At 44.7% G+C, this 21104-nt stretch overlaps 1 pseudogene across 1 annotated transcript in view; it reads right to left on the bottom strand.

Moving 5' to 3' along the window:
- The window catches only part of LOC146813082 (uncharacterized), a 136129-nt pseudogene that overhangs the window by 82181 nt on the left and 32844 nt on the right, over positions 1-21104 (bottom strand). Inside the window, exons 2-4 of the transcript XR_014966953.1 lie at positions 16276-16402; positions 5054-5158; positions 2043-2159 (exon numbers count right to left, since the gene is read on the bottom strand). The product of XR_014966953.1 is annotated as an uncharacterized LOC146813082 (transcript). The remainder of the gene's footprint in view (positions 1-2042; positions 2160-5053; positions 5159-16275; positions 16403-21104) is intronic.

Below are 21104 nucleotides of genomic sequence, written 5' to 3' on the forward strand. Positions count from 1 at the left end.
TACACTTCCTAACTTGGAAAACGGCTTTCCTTATTGCAATCACTTCCTTGAGGAGAGTGGGCGAACTTCAGGCACTAACAATAGAAGAACCCTTTTTCCAGCTACACAAAGACAAAGTAGTTCTTCGCACCAATCCCAAATCCCTACCTAAGGTAGTATCTGCATTTCAAATTAATCAGTTGGTTGAATTACCTGTTTTCTTCCCTCAACCTGACTCAGTTGCTGAAAGATCTCTCCACAACTTAGATGTTAGAAGAGCACTGTTGTATTATATTTAAAGGACCAAGGGCCATATGTATTATTCCACATTGCGATCGCAAATGGCGAAATTCGCAGAATTTGGGCGTTTGCGATCGCAATTGGGCTTAGTGGTATGTATTAAAGAAAAACTGCCTCACAAAATAAGAAATTGCAAAAATTGCGATTCCCAATTTTGCGTTTGCATTTAAGGAATCGCAAATTGTGATTCCTTAAATGCAATGTAAGAAGCACAGAAAAAGTGCAATTTGGCCTTAAGCAATCACAAATTACCACCAACTTCTAGGCCCATAGGAATGAATGGGGAGGTATTCCTTAATTGCAAATCGCAATTCGCAATTAAGGAATATGTAGGATTCGCAAAATTATTTGCAAATCCTACATACACAGCGTTTCGCGATTCTCAAATAGCGATTCGCAAAAAAAAAATATATATATATCGCTATTTGAGAATCGCAAAAGAACATTTTGATACATATGGCCCCAAATATTTTCGTAAGACCAAACAACTTTTTGTTGTTTTTGCACCACCTCACAAGGGCAATCTTATATCCAAATCCAGTACTGCTAGGTGGATCGTTAAATGAATCCAAATTTGCTATGCAAAAGCCAAAAGGACTCTAAATGTACCTCCTAGAGCACATTCCACTCATACTCTAGGAGCTACTATGGCTTTTCAAGGCAACATCCCTATTACTGACATTTGCAAAGCTGCAACATGGTCCACACCACACACATTTACCAAACACTATTGTGTGGATGTGTTAGCCAGACAACAGGCTAATGTGGGCCAAGCAGTACTTAAAACACGGTTTCAGACAACTTCATCAGTTACAGGATAGCCACCGCTTAGGGGAGACTTCTGTATAGTCTATGCAAAAGCTTGTGATCTACAGCTCACATGCCTCGAATGGAAAATGCTACCTACCCAGTATGCATCTGTTCTTGGCATGTAGAGCTGTAGAATCTCATGCGCCCACCAACCTCCCCGGGCACCTGTAACTGCTGTAGTTCTCTTGATACTATACATACTTACACATGGCCATCTCTTTTCTTTACTACTACTCAATTCTCTCACCCTCTGCTGGAAAACAATCTGAAGATGGAGTCAATGACCATGCGCACTACCACCCAAAGGAGGAGTCACCTACCTCGTGACTAGGAAGACTTCTTCAATGAAAAACAAAGTGCAAACATCTGGACCCAACACTAGATGGCGATCTATGCAAAAGCATGAGATTCTACAGCTCTACATGCCAAGAACAGATGAGTTACTGGGTAAGTAGCATTTTCCTTCTGGCAAGAATGGAGGAAGCACTAGTTACTTGACACGTATATAGTGAGCTGCTGCTGCTGTAGTCTGGCTTCAAAGTGGTCAGTCTTGTCTGATTGGCTAGGCACAGTTGGAAGTGTGTGTGTGGGGCGGGGGTAGCTGTCATTAAAGTCTCCAGTAGAATAGACCTTTTTACAACATCAACCTGAGCCAAAACAACACTGTAGAATCTCAGTGAGAATAACATTGCCCATTTCCAACACTCCTGGATGCCAGATAAATCCCGCTGTTAAGGTGATATGTACCTAAACATTATTTTTATCCTTAGAGGGACCAGAAGAACATGCAGATTATTCCAAAGTATTTCTGATTCCATGTGTGATGTTATTATTGGAGCTAAGCCAGCCCTAGTAAGGGGCTTCTTAAAACGGGTTGTTCACATTCAGTCCTGAGGTCCGATTCATCAGCAATGTGTTTGCAGCCAAATAACTCATCGGAACAACCATCTCACCTTTGAGGGGACCACCGTTAGTTCCAGGCTCTTCTGCCCAATACCAGTCTCTGCAGAAGAGCTTTTCCTCTTGTTTAATTCTAAACAAAATGTCGGGCTGGATAGGTGACAAGCGAGCTGTAAAGAGAAACATATGTAATGTTTTGTGGTTCTTTACCAGGGTTATGTAAACACAAAATAGGCTTCATGGTGTTCTGACTCACCAATGGAGTGGATTGCCAACGGAAGAAGACTTATTTATCTTCAGTGGTGATATTTCTGGCAGCTTCATAAACCTTCCCACAGATTCCTCACCTTAACAATAATCTTTCTAGGCTTCAAACTTTTCCAAAATCTTTTTTGACACTTGCCTGCCGCCAGGTGGCGCCTCACAGAGACGTGCATTTCCAGCTACAAGTCACCGGCCGGATGTGACATCACCGGAGTATATTAGCCACCAGCCTGCATGCAGACGGTTGTTCCTGGAATTTTCTGAACACCCATCAGGGTGTAAAGAGAGGAACCGAGAGAGCCATTACAGCAACGAAGACAGCACTTACTCTTTGCATACCTTGAGATCTTAATCATCACCTCACTAATTCATCAGGGACGATAGAGACCAGTGAGCAATCTGCAGAAAGACCAGATCACCAGAAATGTGATTACCCAAGGTAAATAACATTTCTTCAAATGGGCTGATAAGAGAATTATAAAGAGTAGGGTTGGGAGCCCTGGAGTGAACTTTTGATGGGCATATCACAGTGGCTGACATCCAGGTGTGAAATTCTAGTCCTCCCATGGTCGGCATTGTGGGGCGATCAAATTGGGAGTCACTCCTGCTGTGACAGACTTCTTTCTGGAGGAAGAGCAAGGCAGAGGAGAGGGCACTTCAAAAGGAAGCAGAACCACAACACAAACTTCAAAGACTCAGACCCTAAATCAAATTTTGGCGTCTGGAAGCGGACTAAAAAAGGAGGGAGCTCGAGGCCCCCCAAATTGTCAACTGCCAAGCAGTCAGTTTGTGCAAGGAGGAGAAGCTCTGCAAGACCTCTGTCTGTGACCAGGGCTGGGGGCTAAGGCTTGGCAGTCTGCCAGCTAGGCGAGGGAACATTATTCACGAACATCAAAGACTTTTGTTTTAAGTCGGTGACACCATATGCCAGAGGGGGGCACCGTGAAGAGTATTACTGTGCTAATTGGGCCATAACTCGTGTGCGTAGGAAAGTCAGCAATCCCATATGCCAGGTGAGTACGTCGTGAAGATTACGGTTATGCCGATCAGGAGTGGAGTAAGGTCGGTGACCCTGTATGCCTGGTTGGGCAACGGAAAAGGACAAGAACAGTTGCCAGGTGCAAGCCGTCATTGTGAGGAGAGGCTACCGTGGTGACCGGTGCGGGCCAGAGGCCCGATTGAGGATCAGAACCAAAGCAATCTACCCCCACCTGTGGGAAGTATCGGAGGAACTTACCATCTCACCGGAGAAAGTGCTGTGGATGACCGCCAGCTGCCCCTGCAGAGCCGTGAGTGGTAGTCACCAACAGCAGCCGCTCCACGCAGAGACTCCGGTCGCACCATCCTTAGAGATGCGGGTAAGACTGATCTCAGGGCTGGTAGGACCAGTGGGAACTAGTGAATGGGGAATAACCACTATCACTAGTGAGAGGGAAGTGGGACTCAGAGACCTGCATATTGAACGCTGGAGCCCTGACATTAGGGGGCTGTTCGTATTATTTGTGTATCCTGTACTCCACTTTGTATTCATGTATAAATACTACTTTTGTTATAAAAGGAAGTACTTGACTGGACAATCATTTATTGTTACTATCGAACGTTTTTTGAGTTGAGAGCCTGTGTTCAAGCCCCGTATTTGCCTCCCCGCCAAAATCTGGACTGCTCGGCCCACACTACTAGTGAGATTCAAGTGCTGAAGGGGTTGCTCAGAACACATAGTCTGTCGGGCCCAGGAGTAAAAGCCCTCAAACCTCATGGTTGAATCCAGTAGCTCCTACTTGCCCCGTGGCCCTCTGAAAGGTGTTCTGACAATGACGCGTGGATCACAGGCACCATACTTGCCAAGCCCACAGGAAGGGACCCTCCTCTTGGGGAGTAGCCCAGAGGGTTGCACAACCAACTTGAAAAACTAGGACACTCCAGCCTCACTTTCTACCGCCCTGGTACACGGGGGCAGGGGGGAGAGTCTCCAGGCACAGAGTAAACAGTCCAACTTCTGGTGGGAACATGCTGGGACTCGGACTGGTCCAAGGAACAGGACTGCTTCCTCGAGGAAGAAAAAGACTTCTTCGGTCTATGGTGCTTTTTATTTGTTTTGTGGCAATGTCTCTTAAGAGAATGTTTCTTGGAAAGTGACTTTAAGAGAGGAAGTCCGTTTGTGACTCTTTCTGCAGGGCCTTAGACAAACATGGCTTGGACTCTGTGATAGCCTTTGGGGGCATGGAGGAACAGGAGCCGCAAGTTGCAGCGTCACGTCCCGAGGCCAGACACCAAAGACAGTGACCATGGGGATCCAAACGGGAAATCGTCTTATGGCTCCATCTGCAAGACTTGGGATCCTTGGAGGGGTAGTTGAGGGCTTTGTTAGTGATACAAATACACAGTTTGTTAGCGATACTCTGAATGAGAGCTTCTATAAAAGTCAGTGAGGTGCGAAAAAATAAGAACTGATGTCAGCACACAAGTTAGCGCCTAATGTACTCTGTTGAGATAATGTGCAGAGGCATGGCCGGAGCCACATGGTGTCACCTGGCAGTACTGGAGAGACTTGCAGTCACAAAGATTTTCTGGACCAGTCTGAAGCCTGAGAATGCATCCATCAGAGAAAGGCGGGTTTTGCAAAACCAATGATGAACTGAACAAATTAGAGCTAACTATTGGTGTTACAGTTTACACAATGTTACAGATCATCTGCTTATTTCTTTTCAGGGTGGTAAAATAAAGAATGGGTCATGGAATTAGGCTGGCAGCCCATTGCATTCTCTGGGAATTGACAGAGCGTTGAAGCAGGTCTACTTACGCATGTTAGGATCATTTACATTGATGCTTTTCTCTGGATCCCGGAAACAAGCCTTTCTGCTTCTACTGATTCGGAGAAAAACATTGGTATTGACAATCTGATGACCTGTCATAAAAAAAGTAAATTGTTGGTACGTCAGAAGAAATGGTCAGAGAAGAATTTATTGTGCATATAAACAGCTTCCTAGGATTCCACCATTTACAGCTAAATCACCAAAAGACTAGTCTAGACTTTTGCTATATATTTATCTTAAAGAAGATATGAAGACCATCTAATTATAGATTTAGAATGTGATGAGCAGACCAACTTTTTTCAGCTGTGACGTCTTTCAATCCCAGACCAACGACTGGACCTTTTTTGTAATTTGAGACTTCGATATCTCCACTATGCTTTCAGTGCCCCCCACCTATCTTGTGTATGCAAGGTGCAGATCTGCTTAGACTCACTAAAGAAGGCGTCAGAACAAGGTGAGCTGGTTGATGGACAATGGCTTTACTTTGCCCAACAAAAGGAGACAGTGCCTTTAGTTCTCTGGAGATTTAGACACAAGGGTAACCTGTTAAGCTAATAGCAGCTATTCATACATCAATAAAAGTATGAACTGTTCACAAATGATCCCAAGGTGAAACGAGCATCAAAAGTGAACATAGCCAGACGATCAAGCCAGAAGCCACGGGGTAGGTAGGCAGCAGAATCAATCAATCAGGACATTTGTAGAGCGTGCTACTCACCCGCGAGGGTCTCAAGGTGCTGGGGGGGGGGGGGGGGGGACGGGGGGGGGTGCCGCTACTGCTCGAAAAGCCAGGTTTTGAGGTGCTTCCTGAAGGAGAGATGGTCCTGGGTCAGTCGAAGGGGGGTGGGGAGGAGTTCCACGTCTTGGCCGCCAGGTAGGAGAAAGATCTTCCTTCTGTGGTGGTTCTGCGAATCCGTGGGATGGTGGCGAGGGCGAGGCTGGCGGAGCGGAGCTGGCGGGTAGGTGTGTAGAACGTGAGGTGGGTGTTGAGGTATTCGGGGCCCGCGTCGTGGAGAGCCTTGTGTGCGTGGGTGAGGAGTCTGAAGGTGATCCTCTTGCTGACGGGGAACCAGTGCAGGTCTCTCAGGTGAGCAGAGATGTGGCTGAGTCGGGGAATGTCCAGGATGAGTTGTGCAGCTGCGTTCTGAATGCGCTGAAGTCTTTGCTGTAGTTTGGCGGTGGTCCCAGCGTAGAGGGCGTTCCCGTAGTCCAGTCGGCTGGTGACGAGGGCCTGGGTGACTGTCTTCCTGGTTCCAGTGGGGATCCACCGGAAGATCTTTAGGAGCATGCGGAGGGTGTTGAAGCAGGAAGATGTAACGGCGTTGACTTGCTTGGTCATCGTGAGGGAGGAGTCAAGGATGAAGCCCAGGTTGCGTGCGTGGTCCGTGGGCTTGGGGGCGGTGCCCAGAGCAGGGGGCCACCAGGAGTCGTCCCAGGCGGAGGGGGATGGTCCGAGGATCAGGACTTCCGTTTTGTCTGAGTTCAGCTTCAGACGGCTGAGCTTCATCCATTCTGCGACGTCTTTCATTCCTTCCTGGAAGCTGGCTCTGGCGGTGGCGGGGTAGTTGGTGAGGGAGAGGATCAGTTGGGTGTCATCAGCGTAGGAGATGATGTTGAGGTTGTGTTTGCGTGCGATGGCTGCGAGGGGGCTCATGTAGACATTGAAGAGGGTGGGGCTGAGCCAGGATCCTTGGGGTACGCCACAGATGATTTTAGTGGCCGCTGCGCGGAAGGGCGGGAGACGGACTCTCTGAGTTCTGTTGGCGAGGAAGGAGGTGATCCATTCCAGGGCCTTCCCTTGAATCCCGGCGTGGTGGAGGCGGGTGGTCAGGGTGCGATGGCAGACAGTGTCGAATGCGGCCGACAAGTCGAGGAGGATGAGGGCGGCAGTTTCACCGTTATCGAGCAGGGTCCTGATGTCATCGCTGGCTGCGAGGAGGGCGGTCTCGGTGCTGTGGTTCGCTCGGAATCCGGTCTGCGATGGGTCGAGGGAGCCGTTCGTCTCGAGGAAGGTGGTCAGCGGTTTGTTGACGGTTTTCTCGATGACTTTAGTGGGGAAGGGGAGGAGCGAGATGGGACGGAAGTTCTTGAGGTCTGTGGGGTCCGCGGTGGGTTTCTTCAGGAGGGCGCTGATCTCTGCATGCTTCCAACTCTCCGGGAATGTGGCGGATGTGAAGGAGTTGTTGATGATGTCCCGGAGATGGGGTGCGATGATGGAGTCCGCTTTGTTGAGGATGTGGTGTGGGCAGGGGTCGGCTGGGGAGCCAGAGTGGATGGTGTTCATCATGAGGGTGGTGTCTTCCGTGCTGACGGGGTTCCAGCTGCACAGGGTGGTGGTGGGGGGCGTTGGTTCGGTGGCTGGGTATGTAGTCTGAGCGCCGAAGCTGTCGTGTATATCGGCGATCTTGCGGTGGAAGAACGTGGCAAGTGAGTCGCAGAGTTCTTGCGATGGCGTGATGTCGTTGTTGCTGGCGCTGGGGTTGGAGAGCTCTTTGACGATGCTGAAGAGTTCTTTGCTGTTGTGGGTGTTGTTGTCCAATCGGTCTCTGAATGATGTCCTTTTGGTGGTGCGGATAAGTTGGTGGTGTTTGCGGATGGCGTTCTTGAGGGCTGTCATGTTTCCTGTTGACTGGTCGTGGCTCCAGGCTTTTTCCAGGGTACGGCAGGATTTCTTGGAGTCTTTGAGATCGTCAGTGAACCATGATGCTTTCTTGCTGTCGGGATTGCTTGCAGGGTTCTTCAGTGGTGCAAGGGCGTCGGCGCAGTTGGTGATCCACTGTGTGAGGTTGCGGGCTGCTTCGTTGGGGTCCGTAGTGTTGGTGGGTTGGTTTTGGCTCAGGGAGGTGGTGAGCTGGTCGGTGGTGATCTTGCTCCAGCATCTACGGGGGGCTTGCTTCGGGCGGAGGTGAGTCGTGGTTTTAATGAAGTTGAAGTGGATGCAGCTGTGATCGGTCCAGTGCAGTCTGGTGGAGTGGCTGAAGGAGATGTGGTTGCTCGAGGAGAAGATGGGGTCAAGCGTGTGGCCGGCGTAGTGGGTGGGGGTGATGACCAGCTGCTTGAGTCCGAGGTTGGCGAGGTAGTCTAGCAGGGTGGTGGTGTTGTTGTCCTTGTTGTTCTCCAGGTGGAAGTTGAGGTCCCCTAGGAGGATGTAGTCTGAGGAGGCGAGGGCGAGCGGGCTGATGAAGTCTGCGATGGCTTCGCTGAATTGTGTGCGTGGTCCCGGAGGTCTGTAGATGAGAGTTCCTCTGAGGGTGGTCTTGGGGTCGGTGTGTATCTGGAAGTGGAGGAGCTCGGCGCTGGTGAGGGTGTCGTCGGTGTTGGTCGGTGTTGGTCGTGATGCGGATGGTGTTTCTGTAGACAATGGCGATGCCGCCTCTGGCTTGGTTGACGCGGTCCCTCCGGGTGATTTTATAGCCGTCCGGGATGGCTATGGCTATGTCGGGGGATGAGGAGGCCAGGGCTCGAAAAATCCCCAAAATTGTACTAGTCCTGCAGGTCTAATCCCTTGGAAAATCCCCTCGACCTCACTGCAACCTACTTGACCTCCGTCTCTGAAAACGGAGCAAAAGTGACAAGATAACAAGATTTAAAGGCATCTTTATTGCTCATTCCCTTTGTGAGCAATAAAAATGCCTTTAAATCTTGTTATCTTGTCACTTTTGCTCCGTTTTTCAAAGACAGAGGACAAAAGTTAGTTTGTCTTCTTACTCGCCAGAAAGGGCGAGTAGGACCTAAAAATAGCTCGTCCTGATCAATTCCCCCTCGCAAATGCGAGCGGGCGAGTGGATTTGTCGAGCCCTGGCGTTCATCCAGGTTTCCGTGAGGAAGGCGATGTCTGGCGCTGTTGTGTCGAGGAGGTCCCAGAGTTAGACGGCGTGCTTGTGGACGGAGCGGGTGTTGAGCAGGATGCACTTGAGGTGGTTGTTGTGGTCGCCTGTTCTGGTGGGCTCGGAGCAGGTCTGAAGGCAGGTGAACTTGCAGGCGTGACAGGTGAAGATTCCCTGGGTGCGTTTTGGGGTGGCTTGGTAGCAGGCTGGCTGTCGGTCGGTGTTGAGTGCGTGATTTGCACTTCACACAATGGAAGTTAATACTGCGACTATATATATGCCGATTGCTTATGTGTCAATGGTGTTTCAACCTTTTATAAACAATTAAAGGGTCATCATCAGGATTGGGAGGATGAGAAAAGTACAATGTTGTGAGTAAAGCAATGCCAACTGATCACCTGATGAATGTGGGATGGCAGTCCAAGCATCATGTTATACTCTGCAGTCGGACCAATGGTGGCAGATGAAGTCTGCCGGCTGCCCGTACGCTTAATGATGCTAAGAACAGAAAGAGTGCAAGTGCACTCCGTCACTGCCCACCCTGGAGCATCTTTGAGTTCACTAGGTGCATGGAGGGCATCATCAGAAATAAGACTGGGTGTGCGGATATGCCGGGTAGTAGTGTGGGGTTGTGTAACGAAGCAGGAGAAAAGGATCCATGCCACAACCTGAGGGGATCCATACCAGCGGCTGGTGAAGAGGGGGAGCAGTATGTGTCTGACCCGAACAGAGGAGGAATATGCTTGCATGAAATGTGCATGTGTGATCTGTGGCATTACTGCAGAGGAGACTTCAGGGGTAGGGAGTATTTAATAATGACAGTCCCTATGGACGTCAAAAACACACATTTTCATATACTGACACATGTAGCGCTTCATACAGGTCTCCGAATAAACTTGAAGAGATTAACAATCAACAAACTTAACAGAGGCAGAGGTGCAACATAATGTCTAAAGGGAGGTTCCGTGCTTGACACAATGGTGTTCTTTGGAGCCATACATTTCGGTCACGTAGGTTGTTGAAGTACAAACACATAACAGTTCACATTTGACGGTTAACTTCTGTGCCAATGATTAATTTTACTGCTGACAAATAAGCATGGCCTTTCTGAGAGTTAATTAAAGTAGTTAGGTGCAGCCTATTTCACATGACCTGTTAAGGGGAGAAGCGCACTCGCCGTAACACTGAATCGCAGTATCATAGATTCCGAATGCCAGGAAAACCAGTCCGAAAAGTGAGGTACCACGACAAAATGATCTTATTCTTTATAAAAGGGCTAAGAAAAACGGGCAAGATTTTCCCCATCTGATTTCAAATATTGACATTTCTGGATGTTAATCAGCAGCAGGTGGTAGAGCATTTGTTCAATTAGGTGTGCATGTATGGATCCCTCTGCATGCAAAGCTGAAGCTAACTGATGAGAAATACAATACCTTCTTGGGCTCATTAGAAAGTACAAGGAGTGTCAGAGAACAAGGGTCACTGGTCTAAGACATGTGAATTAAGCATGGGCAAGCATTTGAATATGCAAAATTATCACAGACTAAGCAAAGTTCAATGTTTAATTCAGGGGTCAGGCAGGTTTTCAGCCACGGAGAGGGGATACATGTTTCTCTCTTACAGTTACATATTGAAGAGTTAGGTTCATAGAAGTCAAAGTTCCTTCAGAAGAAGGAATCAAATATCAGTCTGTGAGAAATGTACAAGTTGTGTCACCGGCTCCTGGTGGTCTAGCTACCGATAAATGATGAATAATGTATGCAGGTGGAGAGATAAACCACAAAAGACATGGAATGAGGTTTCTGTAGACTGCATATTGTTATCTTTCACGCCTATTTGAAGAATAAGTACATGCAGGTGTTGCCTCATCATAGGGCTTCAAGTTGGACTTAAGATTGCTCAGATAAAAACTTCAATTAATTCAGGGTATTCTACCAGGACCTTCAAGAGGTTATTGATGACAGGTTCTTCAGGATATAGGTGTACCCCAAAACATCTGCTGATGGAAGACACCAACATCATGTAAGGCTAATAGCATTTCTATATTGTGAGGTAGTAGTTATGGAGAGTTGTTGACTGTATCAGTGGTAGTGTTGAAAAGTTAATACAATAATAAGAGTTTTTAAGGTATTTGATTTTTAGTTGTGGTGTTAAAAGTGACTTTGTAAAATAAAACAGCCACGAATAATGCAGAAGCATCACGAGGGATACATGAAGTGGCAAAGAAGTCCTGAACAAAATGATAAAACAAAGTTTCACCGAAGAGTGTTTTATTTAAAATAGAACGGGCATTAAGGCCATGCACATACAACCGGACTATGTATCAAATTTATACACTGTACCACAACCTACTATTCTCTTCTCTGACCCACATACATTGTGTACAGTTGTTAGGTCTCTTATGGTTTGTTTTATAAAGGGGGGGTGTAGTATTGTGGTTTCATGTAGTCTATATTGTAGATTGTTCCTTTTATGTGCTTGCCTGCAATGATGTTCCATGCTGATAATGTATTTCTTTTCTGGCATTAGTTGGTGTGAGTTCCATGTTCTACTGGGGCCTGGGCAATTGGCGAAGAGCAGCTCGAGGACCTGCAGACAGGTCCAGAGTTCTAGTAAAGTATTACTTCCTGCACATATAGTGTTTACTGTGACACATCACTATGGGAGTCTGTTCCAGGTGGCTGCTACAAATGACTGCTCCTCTGGGCCACTCACGGGCATTCTGAAACTGCAGACATCGCAGACAGGGCATGATGATGAGGAGGATGATAATGTCATAAGCAGAAGGAATGATGATGTAACAGGTGTTCCAAGGAGATATTTTTCCAAATGCACAGAGATAAGGTAAGGTGGGACGCTCACCACACATCCCTGAAGTGTCTCACTGTCCATCCTGACTTGGCTCTCGATTCTCACCTAGTAATGCATCCTCACTATAGACCTGCCAGTGCCGCTCATATCTCCTCACACTGGTGCCTATGTGTTTGTTTTACGTCTCTCTTTTAGGTGCCTGCTCCTCACTCTTATGACACCACTGTTCTCCCATACACCGATCTTCCCTCTTTTACCAGCACCTTGTCCTTCATACATGGTATGCAGTTGCTACATCTCTGTGCAGGACATGCACTAATGCAGTCCGCGTTACGTACTCCAGGGATAGTGTACTCCTTCACTCCACACAAGGATCCCAACCTCTGTAGTGTTCCTCTTCTATATTTACAAGTTACAGCTTCTCAACAAAAAACATGTCCTAAGGCTTCCTCTGCCAGCAGTACACTGTGCCCCCCAGAACACTCCTGCAGCACTGGACAGATACATTCTAACACACGTCATCCTAGAATACACCCACAGTGCTAGCTCACACCACAGGTCTACTTAGTATCCAGGGAAAAGGTTATAGGTTCTGTTCTTCATAGTATAATGTATGATGACGTATGGAGTCTGCGGTCCTTAACACGTTTTTTCCATTCCTAGAAATCATAGCAGATATGCCCATACAACTCCTGGATTTTTTTGGGCAACTGTCCCAAATGATGTTTTATTCAGTGTTTAAAACTTCTAATTTACCTTTTGAGTCACCAGGCTGCTTTCTTCGTTTCCTTTGTCCTCCTATTCTCCAGGGCGGGGTTCTTACTTTTTGAAATGTTCAGGCTATCTTTGAGGCAGGACTTCCCGATACGATGTAGCAATACAGTAATCAATGGACAATATATAGTATGTCTAATGTCCATAAGCCAGCCACTACAGTCGGTGTAATGTGCTTCATCAGCTGACCCATAGTTAGGTCTACTGGTAAACTTCAGCCGCCCCATCGATTATCTCCAATTTCAACCATGAACATCCCCCACAATAGGTCTAATGTTCACCCTGAGCTGCTCCTTGCAAAAATTGGGGACCCCCTCTATACAAGATAATTTGAGGTCAGGGAGAAGAGGGGACAGCAACTACACAATCTAGAAAAGCTCCCTCGTGACCTATATTTCTTTCACATGTCTGAAATTAAATTCAGCATGGGCTAACCTGCTGTATCATGACAACAACAAAATTCCAAAGGAAAAACTTTTTGATTTAATCATTATTTATTTAGCTACTTGTTTTATATATCAAAATCCTTTTACTTTTTTTAATATATAAAAATATTATGTTGAACATGTGTATACAAATGAGCAAAGTTATTATATAAAATGGTGAATACAAAACATTCTTAAATGAATAACCCCTGAATGAAGGATCCTAAAAAAAAAATTCATTCATACTACACCACAAACATCCAACCTCATACAAGCTCATACAACACTCACAAATACATACCCAATGTTGCTCAGATCCTGCTATATGCAACCACTTCAATTGGTCGTGGGGATTGTGCAATCTTTTGTCACCTACTTCCCAGATATATGTATTTGTGAGTGTTGTATGAGTTTGTATGAGATTGCCCTAAATTTTGAACTCCAGGAAGTCATAAATGCTGTGCAGGCAAGTAAAAGTGGGAAAGCCCCCGGCCCAGATGGAGTACCTATTGATTTTTTAAAATTTAAACTTGATCTCTGGGCCCCAATTTTAAAGGCGGTCTTTGACGCCACTATGCGATATGGGTTAATTGAAACGTGGTCTCAATCGATCATGATTCCGGTTTTTAAAAAGGGAAATAGAGATGATGTGTCGTGTTATCGGCCAATATCATTGCTGGACTCTCTTGGTAAAGTGTTGGGGAGGGTGGTTTTACAGCGACTTCAAGAGTGGGCAGAAGACCATAACATATTATCTGATATACAGTTCGGCTTTCGGGAGGGTTTGGGTACAATAGAACAGGCACTGAACTTAAGCTTATTGATGGGAAAATATGTAACAGCAAAAGAAGGCAAACTCTACATGGTATATGTCGACCTCTCCGCGGCATTGGACTGTGTTTCCCATTCAAAGCTATGGTCTGTCCTTATTGCTATGGGCATTGATTTAGCCCTGGTAAATCTCCTTTGTGCACTATACTCCAATGCTTCGTCAAGGGTCCGTTTTGGAGCACAGGGCGAAGTATCTGAGACCTTTAGGGTGGAACGCGGTGTGAGGCAGGGTTGTGTCCTGGCCCCCTTTCTCTTCTCTCTCTACACCAATGGCCTGGAGGCGGAGATGTTGCAAGGGGCTCAGGACCTCCCTCGAATAAAAGACCGCCTCATCCCAGCGCTTCTTTACGCGGACGACGCAGTAATTATAGCGCGTACTCCGCGAGAGTTGCAGAAATCCCAAGACAGGTACTCAAAGTTCATGGGTAATTTGGACCTTAAAATAAACATTAAAAAAAACTTATGTGATGGTGGTAGGGAAGGATAGGAAACGGGGAAAGTCCATTTTCCTAGATAAAGAGAGGTTGGAGTTTACTACTCAATACCCGTACCTTGGAGTCATGATTGATGAAAAGCTCAATTGGAAAGCTGCTATTGACGCTAGAAAACACCACCTCCTGCGAGCAATAATGGCCCTCATAAAATTTTCCCAAAAATTGGGAAAAAGACCTCTTGCAGAATTACTTCGCATTTATGTAGCGAAGTGCCATTCGACCGCACTTTATGGGGCAGGTTTGTGGGGCCATAAAAACACAAATGCACTGCAAGTCGCAGAGAACATTTTCATGAGATTTCTCCTGATGACTCCGAAACGAGTGTCCACTTTTTTGTGCCATGCTGAATTAGGCATGGCCCACATCGAGGATTTGGCAAAAATCCAACCTCTTCTATTGTGGCGCCGTATTTGGATGTCATCAAAAAATCTAGTTACAAAGGCGATTGTAGCAGACTCCATGTCTTTGGAGCACGTGGGTAAAATCGAGTGGCTATTATATATAAAAAGGTTTTTTACTGATTTGGGTTGTGCCAAATATTATGATAACCCTGAATCTATGTCTGAGATCTCTAAAAAAGAGTTAAAAATCAGAGCTCTCTCGCACTTGGAAGAACTGCGGCTAACCAAGGAGATAAGAAAGCCTTCTGTTCAACATTCCTTGATTGTTGCGACCACTCTGAACATTGAACCATACTTGACCTATGTTGAGTCCCGATTTGAGCGCTTCCTGCTGACACGCTTCAGATTGAATGTTTTTCATAAACTCGTGGCCTTTCCCAAACGTAATTCTTGGAAAGAGGTCCCAGTGGCATGCCCTTGTGACGAAATTTCAGAACAAACAACAATGCATACTGTTTTGTTTTGTAAGTTTTACGCTGACCATCGCACTTTATGGTTGACTCCATTGTTAAGAACCCTTGGTTTTAGAAGATGTCGTCCTGCTATGCTGCACCTACAATTTTTGAACACTACATTGATCACAAAAACTGTGGTCACTTTTTTAAAATGTATTTATAACCATAGAACAAATCTTGGTTGAAATATTCCCTGCTATTCTAAACATTTGTATGTATTGTATATATTGTGGATGATATGATCCTTGTATTTTCTTTTATGGTTATAATTGTTTATATATAACCGAATAAAGATGATTTATTATTATTATTATTATTATTATTGTGGTGGAGTATGAATGTTTTTTTTTTATGATCCCTTCTACATTAGGTTGAAGGTTCTCCTCCAGCCACCACCCACATCACATATAATGTTCACCATCAGCTGCTACCCATGCGAGTGGTGTAACGCAAGATGATGGGGCCCCCAGCAGAAAGTCATAGTGGGGCCCTGAGACTTTGGGGCGAACAAAAGGGTCTACTTCACTACAGGGGCCTGTGTTACACCCCATGCCCTACATCAAGTCTTTTGTGGACTATCAGCTCCCCCAACCTTAGGTCTAATGTTCACCATCAGCCACGTGTACATTTGATCCAGTGCTTATCACCAACATGATCGAACATGCGGTTTTAGATCCACCATGGGCTGTACATTCTGTGCAATTAGCACCTTGCTACTGCCACCCAACATTAGACCTGATGTTTGCCATCAGCCAAAACCCACAGTAGGCATACTACCTAGGGTCAACCCACTCCATACATTTGAACACTTGTCTTCTAACAGCCCATCCTCTACATTTGTTTAATGTCCACAATCAACCTTCCTTAAATTTAAAGTTAACATAGAGAGCAAAGTCATGGAGAGCTGGGGCAGTTCTCCGCTATGTGACCACATGGGGTCGGTACACAGGTTTCATCTCCTGCATGAAGACGGTAACGTAAGTGTTGAAACTCCATAAAATACAGCTTCCAGAAAAAGTACATCTTGGACAGCTAGAACACAACAGATACACTGTGGGAAATATAACTAAAGGAAGGCTTACTTTAGGGACTATCTGAGATCAAGGGATTAGTACACAATACATTCTGGGTGCTAGCCCCAAGTCAAAGCCCCTGAACTGCTGAGGAATACATTAAAGGGTGAGATTTTACCCAAGGAGAACAAGGCCTGGTGAACCTCCTTCATCACGTTCTTGTAGAGTTCCTTCTGCCACTGGAACATCGTCTTCCACTCCTCCTCAGAGAAGTAGGCAGCGACATCATGGAAAGTCACTGGTGCCTGGAAGATGAAATTTCATATCACATGTTTGGCAACTCCAGTTTCAAACTACCTAGTGTGTCATCCGTGAAGACAAGCACAGAATGAAGGCGACCAACATCTTACCTGTGAATATCCCTCTTGCATTATAACCTCAAATGTGAGACCATCTTACAATTAGTACACAAACTCTCATCACATCATCCACCAAAAGCATGTTGTTCTAGGCAAATACGTACTCATCATCATAGAACCCACCCACACTATGTCACTGCTGCATTGTGAGTCATAGAAGTGTCATGCAATCACAATGTAGGACATGATGTCATGCCAGGAAAGATTCTGGTTAAACGTTCTAAATGTACTGTAAAGGGAGATAGAAGTGTAAAAGGACAGCATATTGTGGTGGCAGCCATCAGAGGCACTGGCACACAATTTCATTCAAAAGGAGAAGGTGACTATTTTGGGACAAAACCAACCTAAATGTGATAGTGGGGGGCGCTTAAGTGCAGATTTACATTTTACAGGTTTACAAATAATGAGTAGGTAACCAATCAAGATCTATTTCACAATTTAGCATGGACAATCATCTTTGGTAGGAGTTTTATATTTCATTGTGAACGCTCTTGTAGTATATAGCTTTAAGATGTATAAGAGTCATACAGTTCTAGATTGTAGAATGTATTGTGTGTGTGAGTTCTGTAGTAAGACAGTTCTGCTGTGGAGACTGTCAGCGTTGGTGGTGTTATTCCCGTGTGCGGGGGGCTGTAATAAAGAACTCATCTTATACCATACTTCTTGAGTTGGACTTCATTTATGAGTATACTACATTGAATTGGCGACAAGGATGCTCAGCCCCCTGCCAACGTTTGGAACGAGTGCGTGATTTCAGACTCAATTTGGGAAATTTATGGATTATACGACGAAAGGAATCACAACGGAAGTTACAACTTGTGCGTGAGTCCAATTGCGCTTGCTAGCAATCCGTGAGATAGTTTTCTTTTTGTTTGTTTATCCATTTAGTCAACCCTGCCAACGCTAGTGCTGCGTATATTTGAAAGTGCGGCAGTTATTTTAAGACTTCAGTATTGCTTACCTCGCGCGAGTGACGACGTCCATTCTTCAGCGCGTAAGCTTGCTTTGAAAGACGCTTCTAGCTGGTGGCAGAGCAACGCGCAATACGTCAGTCTACGTGTGTTACGAGGTCACGCAACGTGACCCTGGCGGCCATCTTGGTTATCTGATCAGTGCTAGAAATGCAATACAAGTGAAGCATTTCGATCGGAACATCGTTTCAGACAGTTTTCAGTTCAAGAAATTTACCGTTTTGCATAGAAATTCCTCCATTACCATTTTATTATTTGCCATACTTATTTATAGTAGACATTTAAAATTAAGTGAACATGGATGGTGAATCTAGCACAGTCTCCACTGCAAGCAAGAACTCACAAAGTACAAATGTCAGCATAACTCTCAGCAATCCAAAAGAATTCTTAGTTAATCCTGGAGAACCCGTTATTAAATGGCAAGAATGGAAAGAGTATTTCATTAATTACATTGCTACCTTGGAGGATAATGGTAGTATTATGTCTCCTGAAAGGAAAAAAAGAATTTTAATGCATTGTTTAGGACCTGAAGGTCTCAGGGTATATAATCAGATGCAGAAAAATGAGAGGAGCGCAGATGTTGACGTGTTCAAGTGCGCAATTGCTGATCTTGATGAGCATTACTCACCTATTGTGTGTGCGGCAGTATCTAGACGCACATTTTATAAACGGAAACAGGAGACTAATGAATCAATCGAAGATTATGTCTCCGCTTTAAAGAATCTTGCCATAAAGTGCAAATTTGGGGCTTTACATGACGACATGATTAGAGACCAAATAGTCATGTGTACAAAGAATAAAAGTATCCAAGACAAACTCTGGATTGAGGGTGACTCTAGCCTTAAAGACATCATTACATTAGTTAAGAAGGCGGAATTGTCAGAAAGGTGTGCTAAAGCTGTTTCTCATTCAACTGAGACAGTCACTGTTAATAAAGTTACTGACACCAGAAAAGACAAAAGTGTTACGTGCAAACAATCTAAATCGTATCAAAGCAATTGGAAACCACCTTACACCAAGAAAGAGGAAAATTCTTCTTCTCAGTCCGGCTTTGTATGTTACAGATGCGGAAGTACTGCGCATACTGCGAGATTTGAAAAATGTCCTGCTAAATCTACAAAATGTTCTGTATGCGGAATCGTGGGACATTTTTCTAAAGTTTGTAGAAGGAAGCGTTATAAAAAATCACATGTAAGTTGCATCACTAACAGCAATTCAGATTTGTCAGACAACAATGAAGATGAAGACTCTCCAGAGAACTCGAGTATTTCCAGCGGCATTACAAAACATGTTGTGGTCAATATTACGAGCAATGATAGCAACAAACCTTTATGTATGATTTCCTTTGGAGGTGTGGTGTTACAGGTTGCAGCGGACTCTGGGTCTCCTTTCACTATCATTGCTAAATCAGTTTGGAATGACAAATTTGTTAATGCCATTGGTCCACAATTGCAACCCACTGATGTGAATCCAGAAAGTTTCACGGGGCAAAAAATTGATATGTTGGGTTTCAGATCTTTAATTTTTGAGTTCAAGGGTAGAAGAGCACTATGTAAATTGTATGTAGCTCAAGATGGGCCTTCAGTTTTAGGTTGGAGAGACCAACGTTCTTTAAGTATCATTTTGAATCCGAATAGTCCTGAGCAAGTGCTTGTCATGTGTGAAGCGGAGAATACTAAGAAATGGGTTTTAGAAGAGTTTCCAAAATTGTTTAGTGGCAACATTGGAAACCTTAAAGGTTTTTCGCACCAAATTTTGACCAAACCCAATGCAGTTCCTAGAGTTCATAAAGTACGACACATTCCATTAATTGTTCGAGATGAGGTTAAAAATGAATTAAAGAAATTATTAGATGCAAATATTATTGAACCAATTGAGGCATCTGAATGGATTTCTCCCATAGTGATTGCTAGACGGTCTAATGGGAAAATTCGCATGTGCATAGATTTGAGATATTTGAATGAGAATATAATTGTTGATCAGTTTCCTCTCCCGAGAATCGATGAAATGCTTGCACTCACCAAAGGGGCTAAATGGTTTTCAACAATTGATTTGTCATGTGCATATCATCAAGTTTCGTTACATCCATTGAGTAAACACCTTACAGCCTTTTGTACCCCTTTTGGTTGTTACCAATTTCGTCGCATGCCATTTGGGTTAGCATCCGCGGCTGCGGTATTTCAAAGGCTTATGTACGAACTTCTGGGTGATATGCAAGGTATAATTTTCTTTCAGGACGATATTCTTATAATGGGTCCTAATAAGAAGGTTCATGATGAGCGTTTAAGGAAAGTCATGAATATCTTACAAAATAAAGGGGTTACGGCGGAGCTTTCAAAATGTAAATTTGCAGAAAATAGTGTAACTTACCTAGGCCATGAAGTAAGTTCTTTAGGTATTAGACCCAAGGCCAGCTTAGTAAGAGCCATTAAAGATGCTCCCCCTCCCAAATCTAAAGAAGACCTTAGATCCTTTTTGGGACTAGCAGAGTTTTACTCTAAATTTGTGGACAAGTTTTCAGAAAAAACTTGTGTAATGAGATCTCTTCTCAAAAATAAGGCACAATTTATTTGGTGTAATTCATGTCAAAAGTCTTTTGAAGAAATAAAAAAAGCTGTAGCGCAAGCACCTAGTCTCCAAGGATTTGACCCTGGTGCACGAACTATTGTCACCACTGATGCCAGTAGCAAGGGGTTAGGGAGTGTGCTTACACAATTGGGTGAGAATAATGCAGAAGTTATTATTGCCTTTGCTTCAAGATCCCTTACCCCTACTGAGGAACGTTATTCAGTTGTTGAAAGAGAGACCCTGGCTTGTGTGTGGGCCCTAGAACATTTTAGAAAATTTCTTTGGGGTAGGAAGTTTATTTTACGGTGTGATCATAAGCCTTTGACTAAGTTACTAACCACTGAAGGGTTAACCAGTGCCACAGCCAGGATAGCGAGGTTATCAATGAGATTGCAAGATTTCATGTACGAGGTGCAATACGTTCCTGGGGCTAAAAATTTTACTGCAGATTTTTTGAGTCGCATGTCTTTACCTTTAGTTGAGCTCGATATGAATCCTTGGAATGAATTCTCAGTAGCTCACATTTCGTCAAAAGTCCAGTGCAGTTTTAGTAAAGAGGAATGGCTTGAAGCAGAGAATTCAGATCAAATTCTACTTGTTCTTAAACAATTAATTATGAAAGGATGGAATGGAATTGATAAAAAATTTGTGAATGATGACTTGCGTGGTTTTTGGGAAGTTCGGAATGAACTGAGTCTTTCAGACGAGTTTGTTTTACGGGGTGACAAAATTGTACCACCGAAAAACTTAAGGAATAAAATAATTAGTTTAGGCCACGAGGGGCATTCAGGAATCACTCGCACCAAATTGCGTCTAAAAGAACTGTATTGGTGGCCTAAGATTGACTTAGATGTAGAAAGGTGTGTAAGATCGTGTGTTAAGTGCGAAGTTTCGGATAAAACATTGAAAACTTTCAATCCACCTTTAGCTTCTCCTAGTTGCCCCAATTTTCCTTGGGAAGTTGTAGCTATTGACTGCATGGGACCAATTTGTTGGCATGATAATTCGCAGAAATACATTTTGGTACTCGTCGATACCTTTTCACGATG

Source organism: Triturus cristatus, chromosome 7 (genome assembly GCF_964204655.1).
Source record: "Triturus cristatus chromosome 7, aTriCri1.1, whole genome shotgun sequence".
Taxonomy (NCBI): domain Eukaryota; kingdom Metazoa; phylum Chordata; class Amphibia; order Caudata; family Salamandridae; genus Triturus; species Triturus cristatus.